Below are 10,303 nucleotides of genomic sequence, written 5' to 3' on the forward strand. Positions count from 1 at the left end.
GTAACTACGCATAAACCTAGCTCATGATGCCAAAGTTGGGGAACGTTGCAGAAAATAAAAAATTTCTACGCTTCACCAAGATCAATCTATGGAGTTGTCTAGCAACGAGAGAGAGGAGTGCATCTACATACCCTTGTAGATCGCGTGCGGAAGCGTTCAAGAGAACGGGGTTGAGGGAGTCGTACTCGTCGTGATCCAAATCACTAGGGATCCTAGCACCGAACGGACAACACCTCCACGTTCAACAGACGTACAGTTGGGAAGACGTCTCCTCCTTCTTGATCCAGCAAGGGGGAAGGAGAGGTTGATGAAGATCTAGCAGCACGACGGCGTGGTGGTGGATGCAGCAGTGATCACGGCAGGGCTTCACCAAGCTTCTGCGAGAGGGAGAGGTGGTGCGTGGGGAGAGGGAGGCACCAAAGACTTGGGTGCGGCTGCCCTCCCTCCCCCTCTTTATATAGGCCCCCTAGGGGAGGCGCCGACCCTAGGAGATGGGATCTCCAAGGGGAGGCGGCGACCAAGGGGTTGGCTTGCCCCCCCCCCCCCACCCCTAGGGTTTCCTTCCCTAGGCGCTGGAGGAGGACCTAGGGGGGGCACCAACCCACCAGGGGATGGTTCCCCTACCACTTCAGCCCATGGGGCCCTCCAGGATAGGTGGCCCCACCCGATGGACCCCCGGGACCCTTCCGGTGGTCCCGGTACAATACCGGTGACCCCTGAAACTTTCCCGATGGCCGAAACTGAACTTCCCATATATAAATCTTCACCTCCGGACCATTCCGGAACTCCTCGTGATGCCCGGGATCTCATCCGGGACTCCGAACAACTTTCGGGTTACTGCATACTAATATCTCTACAACCCTAGCGTCACCGAACCTTAAGTGTGTAGACCCTATGGGTTCGGGAGACATGTAGACATGACCGAGACGCCTCTCCAGTCAATAACCAACAGCGGGATTTGGTTACCCATGTTGGCTCCCACATGCTCCTCGATGATCTCATCGGATGAACCACGATGTCGAGGATTCAATCAATCCCGTACACAATTCCCTTTGTCAATCGGTACGTTACTTGCCCGAGATTCAATCGTCGGTATCCCAATACCTCGTTTAATCTCGTTACCGGCAAGTCACTTTACTCGTACCGTAATGCATGATCCCGTGACCAGACACTTGGTCACATTGAGCTCATTATGATGATGCATTACTGAGTGGGCCCAGAGATACCTCTCCGTCATACGGAGTGACAAATCCCAGTCTCGATTCGTGCCAACCCAATAGACACTTTTGGAGATACCCGTAGTGCACCTTTATAGTCACCCAGTTACGTTGTGATGTTTGGCACACCCAAAGAACTCCTACAGTATCCGGGAGTTGCACAATCTCATGGTCTACGGAAATGATACTTGACATTTGGAAAAGCTCTAGCTAAACGAACTATACGATCTTTGTGCTATGCTTAGGATTGGGTCTTGTCCATCACATCATTCCCCTAATGATGTGATCCCATTATCAATGACATCCAATGTCCATAGTCAGGAAACCATGACTATCTGTTGATGAACGAGCTAGTCAACTAGAGGCTCACTAGGGATGTGTTGTGGTCTATATATTCACATATGCATTACGATTTCTGGATAACACAATTATAGCATGAATAATAGACAATTATCATGAACAAGGAAATATAATAATAATCATTTTATTATTGCCTCTAGGGCATATTTCCAACACACGTACGTACATCGGCGAGGGTGCAAGGAAGAAAATACGGCCACGTACATACATACGGGCAGGGTCTCGAACGCCTACTCGCGCATACGTACATGGCTGGGTCGGAACGGAGAAACAACGTTGTCATCGTGTTAATGGGGAGCAACGGAATGCGTCGTGTTCATGTGGAGGCAACGGAATGCATCGTGTTCATCGGGAGGCAACAGAACGCGTGGGAGCCAACCGGCTGGGTCGGAACGGAATGCGTGGTCGTGTTCATCGGGAGGGCTTGGACAGAACATGCGATGGAAACGAGGCCTGGCGTACCGCACAACGGAGGAAACAACATTGTGTTCGACCGGCCACGTTCGAAACGGGGGTCCTGTTGATCGGGAGGGGTGTGGCGTACCGCAAAACGGATGAAACGGACCTCCTATGGTCGAAACGGGGGTCCTGTTGATCGGGAGGGGTGTGGCGTACCGCAAAACAGACAAAACGGACCTCCTACGGTCGAAATGGGGGTCCTGTTGATCGGGAGGGGTGTGGCGTACCGCAAAATGGACGAAACAGACTTGTGTTGGAGCGCTACGGTCGAAATGGGGGTCCTGTTCATCGGGAGGGGTGTGGCGTACCGCAAAACGGGACTCCACGGGATACTGTTCATCTCCACCGTTGACCTCCTCCAGCCTCCACGGGCTCCTGTTCATCCAACCTCCACCGCGCGCTACTCCACCGGCTACTGTTCAACCACCCCTCCACGGGCACCCCTCCACCATCTACTTTCATCCAGCCCTCCACACCACGGGGTCCTGTTCAACCACCCCTCCACGGCCACCCCTCCACCATCTACTGTTCATCCAGCCCTCCACACCACGGGGTCCTGTTCATCCAGAGGCAACGCCACCGCTCATTGTTCATCCACCCCCCCCCGCGCAATGCTCACTATTCATCCAATCGATCGGCTTCAGTTAGCAACAATAGCGAAGGAGCTCCATCGGGTTCAGTTAACAGCCATCGATCGATTGCTCGGGTTCAGTAACACGTAGCCTGCAGTGCAATCGCTCGGGTTCAGTTAGAGCCCAACGCCTCGCTTGGGTTTAGTTAGAGCCAACGCCTTGCACACACGCGTGTACGTGTACGAGAGAAACGTGCATCGCTCGGCCCCCGACCTCCCACCGTAACCGGCAACTCCCCGAAATTTTCCTCCCCGTCGCTTCTACCACGGTTTTTCCGTCATGGACGGCCCAAAGAATGTCATGCAGCTGCATATCCGGCAAGCCTAGGATAAAAAGCCAATTTTCTGTCATGATTTTTTGTCATAGAAGTAGGAGCCCACCACATCTATGATTATACCAGGTTTTGTCACAATTATCGTCATAGAAGTGTCATATGTATGACAGAAAAAAAAATTGTTCGGCCCAGAATGTCACGGATGTGTCTTTTTTTTGTAGTGATACATAGTGTTTTAAACCGGTGAGCTCAGTGGTCACCTCTTGAAGAGCCACCTCCGCTTTTTCAGCTTGCTGCGTCAAAGCAGTTTTCTCTTTAGCCCAGGCGTTTCTTTCAGCTTCAAAGTTGGTCTTCGGTTTTTCTGTTTCAGCCACACTAAATTGGAATTTTGAATCGGCTTTCCGGGTCTCAGATTCTTGATTCTCCAGCCGGGTCTTTGCATCAGCCAATTATGATTGAAGTTCAGAAGTGGCGCCCTGTACAAGCACAGAGTTGCAAACACATTCATATCCAGGTTACAGGAATATAAGTCCCAAGAACTTTGCAAGCAAGAGTACTTGGCACTTGGGGGATAATGCCTGCCGAAACATTCTTCATACAATGGCTCATATAAATAAGTCCCAAGCACTTTGCACGCAAGAATACATGGCACTTGGGGGCTAATGCATATCGCTTGCGTCTCCTTACTACTTTATGATAACTCGGTGGTGCAGTAAACAATCACAGCCGATTTATGGGGACTATACAGGTAAGCTCTCTTTATAAACAATGGTGAACAGGGCCGGCTCATTCATGCTGATTAAACCGGCCCTTGGGGACTACAGATGCAATGTTAATTATTTAAAATCCGGTTTAACTATAATGGTGAAAGATGGCCTTGGAAGGATTCTACTTAAGATGCTCATGGTTATTCTAAGTCTGCAGCATATTCAATTTTATCATACCCAGTAGACTTTGGGGCTGGCAGGATGTACATAACTTACTTAAGCAGGAATTCATACCTCATATTTTTGATGCATCTACTTCACCATATCAATTTCAAGATTGCGGCTGGCGTGTACTTGGTTGAGGTAGCTAGAGAGTACTTCGCTACTGCTCAATTGCGCATAGTGGGCGATATCAAACCTCACTTTCCGCCTTTCAATGACCTCTTGTTTGGCGGAGTGCTTAGCTAAGACAGTTGGATTTCCCGGTTCTTCAAAGCCGGTGCCAGTGATCATCACATCTTCACTATGCTATTCTGACGGTTTAAGTGGGCTTGATGATTCGGTGTTCAAAGGATTGATATCTGTGTGGTCATGGGAGAGATCAGGAATTTCCGGCGGGACGTCATGGTCAGGTTCTTCTAGTTGTTTTTCAGAAGCGTCTGGTACTAGGACTTGCTGCTCCGGTTCAACGACTTTAGGATCTTTAGCCGGCTTGGTCACCTTTGCCTTCTTACTAGGCTTTGCTTGTCCACTACACAATTATAAGAGCATAAGTAGGTAGAGAATAAAAAGTAATTGTTGTTACCCAGGGGCAGTTTTGAAAGCCGGCAGCTAGGTCTGTGATGAGTCGCCAGAGGAAGAGCGAGAAGCCTCCTGGTAGTTTGAATCGCAAGAATTGAGTGGCTGGCAAATGAGACCCGCCAGCAGGTAAAAAGAGTTTAAGTTCGGAAGGACCTCATTTTGCCGTTTCCCTGGAACTGGAGTATTTGGTAAGCCGGAGGATAATTCTTCACCTCCGCTGGTCTGAGTCTGTGGCTGGTTCTCGTGCTACTGTTGCTTCAAAAGAAAGTGAGGATCCAAATGCGCTAAGGGGTGTGAAAAGCTTACTTTCCGGGTTACTCGTCAAATTTTCTGTCTTGGAAAATGTGCTGAGCTGGAGGAAATAATAGTTACCACTTCTTCAACTGCTTGGCTGGCCCTCGTGTCATCCTGATAATAACCAGTGTCAATAAGATAGTTGAAAAAGGAGCAAAGGGAGTCAAGGGCTACCTCTGACTCAGAGCTGTCATTCAGTTCAAACATCCCAGAAGCACTTGATTTCTTCTTAGTTTTCTTGGCGGTTTTCTTGGCGGCTTTCTTGGCAGCCCTGGCCTTTTTGGCAGCTTCATGGTCATATTTCTTTTTCCAAAAATTAGAGTCAGCCTGTGAAAGTCATCAAAGTTGAGGTAATAAAGTATTTAAATGATGAGGTAAAAGTAAGTAAGTTGGAGACTCACATCCGATGGCGGGTTAAGTTTGCAAAATGGGTTCAGATCCACTTTTCTGCAGTCTTCCGTGTCTTCATTTAGGAGGGACTTTGTCATCTCATTGATGGCCTCGTCAGTTAAACGCACGGAGCTGTGGCGCAGTGGATCCTTTATACCGCCCGTATAAGTACACATTAAGCCAGGCCAGCGGCTCAATGGTATGATTCACCAAGAAACCCAGCACCAAACCAAATCAATGCCAGTTAACCCCATTTCCCAGCAGAGCCTTGACCTTTGCAATGGTGGGGGCAAGCTTTGCACGTTCGGCGGTGGTAAGCTTTTCAGGAAGACGGTGCTTCGGGTCAAGATGCTGGACATGATAACCCGGTAGTGGATTCTCATCAGCCGGAAAGGTATCTTCGTAATAAAACCATGTCTAGTTCCAATCTTTCGGGTGACTCGGAAAGCAAGCATAGGGGAAGATGGCATCTCTTCTTTGTTGAATTGAGATTCTGCCAAGTTCCAAGCTAGGTCCATTCGTGAACTCATTTTGGCGGTTCAAATAAAAATATTCTCTAAAGAGTTCAACGCTGGGATCCTCTTGAAGGTACACCTCACAGAAAACTTGAAAGTTGCAGATGTTTGACACGGAATTGGGTCCGATGTCCTGAGGATGAAGTTTAAAGAAGTGCAGAACATCTCGAATTTTTTTAGAACCGGGCGGTGAGAAGCCCCGATTCATGTGATCAGTAAAAACAATGACTTCATCATCCTTTGGCTGAGGTTTTTCTTCATCTGGATTGGGGGCGTGATAATGCATGACATTTTTTGATGGTAGGTACCCGATTTTGACAAAGTCTTTGAGCGTATTCTCAGTGACAATGGAGGGAACCCAATTACATGAAGTGACTGTCTTTGGCGGCATTGTGAAGAAAGAAGCCTAAAACAAAGAATTTTTTTGCCAGTTTAAGTTAATTCATTAAGCCAGAAGTAAAACGCTACAGTATATATTCAGAGTGGCGGCTTAAATGGGGCCTAATGATATATCGGAAGTTATAAACCGGTGATGTAAGCCGCCATGACAACAATGGTATTCAAGATCTGACAAGAGCAAATTCTATTAAGTGTCGAAGCAAACAGGTTTCACAGATTGATGCTAGGATTTCGGATCTGCGATACTTCGGATAATGGAAAATATTTTTGACCTAAATTACTGTCATGCCCAATATGCGACCCTATCCAAAAGGAAACTCGAAGGTCCCACCAAGGATAGACCCGCATATTGAGACGCTTTTGCAAGGTGGATATCATTACATCAACATTACATAATAGATGGGGATACATACATAAGGCATACAATGTCACCTGAAAACAAAAATACAACATGGAAGAACAGCATCCGACTACGGATGAATCATAAACAGAAACTCAAACAATATCCACCCTGCTAGCCCAGGCTGCCGACCTGGAACCTATCCCCTGACCGAAGAAGAAGCAGAAGGAGGACTCAACGCAAGCAAGCATCGCTCTCGCGTCATGATCATCGGAAAACCTGTACCTGCAACTGTTGTTGTAGTAATCTGTGAGCCACGAGGACTCAGCAATCCCATTACCATGGGTATCAAGACTAGCAAAGCTTAATGGGTAAGGAAGGGGTAAAGTGGTGAGGTTGCAGCAGCGACTAAGCATATATGGTGGCTAACATACGCAAAAGAGAGCGAGAAGAGAAACAAAGGAACGGTCGTCAACTAGTAATGATCAAGAGGTGATCCTGAACTCCTACTTACGTCAAACATAACCCAGAAACCGTGTTCACTTCCCGGACTCCGCCGAGAAGAGACCATCACGGCTACACACGCGGTTGATGCGTTTTAATTCGGATCTGGTGTCAAGTTGTCTACAACCGGACATTAACAAATTCCCATCTGCCACATAACCGCGGGCACGGCTCTCGAAAGTTTATACCCTGGAGGGGTGTCCCAACTTAGCCCATGACAAGCTCTCGCGATCAACGAAGGAATAGACCTTCTCCCAGGAAGACCCGATCAGACTCGGAATCCCGGTTTACAAGACATTTCGACAATGGTAAAACAAGACCAGCAAAGCCGCCCGATGCGCCGACAATCCCGATAGGAGCTGCACATATCTCATTCTCAGGGCAACACCAGATGAGCACTCCGTACAACAAAAACCAGACCTCAAGTTTCCTTGAGGGGGCGCTGCAAAGGACTCTAGTTCGGACCAGCACTTAGACAAGCACTGGCCCGGGGGGGGGGGTTTAAAATAAAGATGACCCTTGGGTTAATTACTCCCAAGGGAAAAGTAGGTGGTGGTGAGGCAAATGGTAAAACCAAGGTTGGGCCTTGCTGGACAAGTTTTATTCAAAGCGAACTGTCAGGGGGGTCCCATAAATCACCCGACCGCGTTAGGAACGCAAAATCCGGGAACATAACACCGGTATGACGGAAACTAGGGCGGCAAGAGTGGAACAAAACACCAGGCATAAGGCCGAGCCTTCCACCCTTTACCAAATATATAGATGCATTAATAATATAAGAGATATTGTGATATCCCAACATAACCCTGTCCACCAAGGAGAAATCTTCAACTTCACCTGCAACTAGCAACGCTATAAGAGGGGCTGAGCAAAGCGGTAACATAGCCAAACAATGGTTTGCTAGGAAGGGTGTCAAAGGTTAGAGGTTCATGGCAATTTGGGAGGCTTGATGAGCAAAAGATAGGTAACGCAGCAAAGCGATAGAACGAAGCAACTAGCATAGCAATGATAGTAGTGAGATCCAGGGTAGCGGTCATCTTGCCTGAAATTCCGCTAGGAAGAAGAACGAGTCCATGAAGAAGATGAAGCCACGAAGACGAACCAAGCGTAGACGAACGAATCCTCACGGTCGCAACGAAACGGGAACTATCGAGAAGAAGCACACAACATGGTAAACACACCACACATGAACAAGACATGATGCACAGCAAGCATGACGCATGAGAAGGCTACATGAAGCTACTCATGGCAAGAGATGATGCAAACAAGAACAACACCTCAAGGCAAGTTTAAATGAGGCCGGGAACAACATATAACAATTCCGGTAAGTCCTCATATGCATATTTCGAAATTGGTCCAGAACTGAATAAACCTTATGTTCAAGTTGTTTAAACAGCAAGTTAAAGATCTCCAAGATGATCTACACGAAATTCTAGTCAAGTTACATATAAAGTTCATTAGATTTGGAGCTACGGTCTAGAAGATATGAGCAAAACAAGTTAAACATGGCATTGATGCAAAATGCATCCAAACATCAAGCAAACACCTCAAAATAAGGATGCAACATGATAATATGAAACTACATGCAAAATCAAGCAAGTTTCATATAGAGCACACTCAAAACGAAGCAACGGTTCAACACGTACACACTATACAAGTCATAGCAACAATCTGTCCATAACAGCAACTAGGCATATTACAAGCATCAAAACAATATGCTACAGCACCCCAACATAATAACAAAAGGCATGGGCATGAAGTACAGGTAAAGCATAACAAAACATGAACACTGAGCTATCTCCAGAAACAACTAGAGCATGCTCAAAAGGACATGGTAAGATTGCAAATAATAACAGTTTCAGACTTTGCAGAAATAACATCAGGTTGCAATGTTTAGAGCAAGCAAACAACATGTTACAGGAACATATCATGGCAAAAAAAGGCATGGCATGAATCCATTAATTTCATAGATCAAAAGTCCCTTACTGACCATGAGCCAAAAAGGCATAGAAAATATGATGGCACCCATGTAAACATGGCAAGTTATATTACAGATTCATACATGGCAGGAACAACAATAAGTAGTCATGTTGGTGAGCTTGTACCACTCACCACAGAGCAATACATGTCATGGCAAGGCAACCGACAGTAAGAAGACATGTTTATGAAGCTAAGCATGGCAAGAACAAGTTCATAGGGTGCATGGATCACTAGCAAACAATCATGGAAACATTGAACTTAATGTTAACAGGCTGACAGCAACATTATCAAGCAACTTCGGAGCAAGATATGAACAATCTACAGCAAGCTATAAATGCTACCAGGGGCATGGATGGATAGAGCATGACATGTAGATCAAAACATGTTTATAGAACATCTCCAGATTATGCATAGAATGATTAGTAGCAACATGTTTATATAGCATTACGAAATAACAGATTCAGCCCAGCAAAACAGCAATAGCAAGTACACTACTTAACAAGCTCGATTCACTCACCACAAGTCATTGCATGACAAGATAAGCATAGCATCATCAAGAAGACATGTTTGTGAAACAAACCAGGGCAAGAACAAGTCCATAGCATGCAAGGATCAACTATAGCAACCTTGGCCAAATTGAATAACAAGTAAACAATCTGCCAGGAAACATTTTGAAGCAAAAGTAGAGCACCAAAATGACATGCTAGACTACTCCATAATTGCAAACAAGGGCATGAATGGATAGAAAATAAGCATATGTTCAAAACACCCTTACTGAAGTATCTCAAAATATGCATGGATCTCTCTGTAGCATCAAGTTTACATGGCATCTAAATAACAGCAGAACAGGGACTAAAATCAGCAATATCACGAAGCCTAGTTTGCATGCTTGTGCTAGTCACCACATTGATTACAAAAATACATGGCATACACCCCTGGAAAGATGGCATAGCATAGATCAACATACATGTAGACATCAACCTCATAGGATGCACACATCAATCATGGCAAAAATGATAAATGAGCAAGTTATAACAGTTTCAGCAGATTAACAGCAACATGCACTCTTCCAACAACATTTAGGGCATCAAGATGAGATCAAATGAAAATGATGCAATGAGATGAAATAAAGTACTCATTGAGACGAACAATTTGACACATTATACGCACGAAACGAAGCTACGGATGCAGAGATACAGCAGGTCAAACATGGCATGATTATGTCAAATAAACCGGGGACTTAGTCATAATATCACCTCCGGAGACAAAGTCAACGGGCGGAGCGGATCGGGTCGGGCGGAGCGGATCGGGTCGGTCGACGGGGTGGATCTGGTCCGGGTCGACCGGATCGGGCCGGAGGAAGGCCGGCGGCGAGCTCCGGCGACCGGAGGCGGCGGGGTTCGGGCGACACGGCAGGGGCACGCCGGCGGC

This window comes from Triticum dicoccoides, chromosome 3B, assembly GCF_002162155.2.
Source record: "Triticum dicoccoides isolate Atlit2015 ecotype Zavitan chromosome 3B, WEW_v2.0, whole genome shotgun sequence".
NCBI lineage: Eukaryota > Viridiplantae > Streptophyta > Magnoliopsida > Poales > Poaceae > Triticum > Triticum dicoccoides.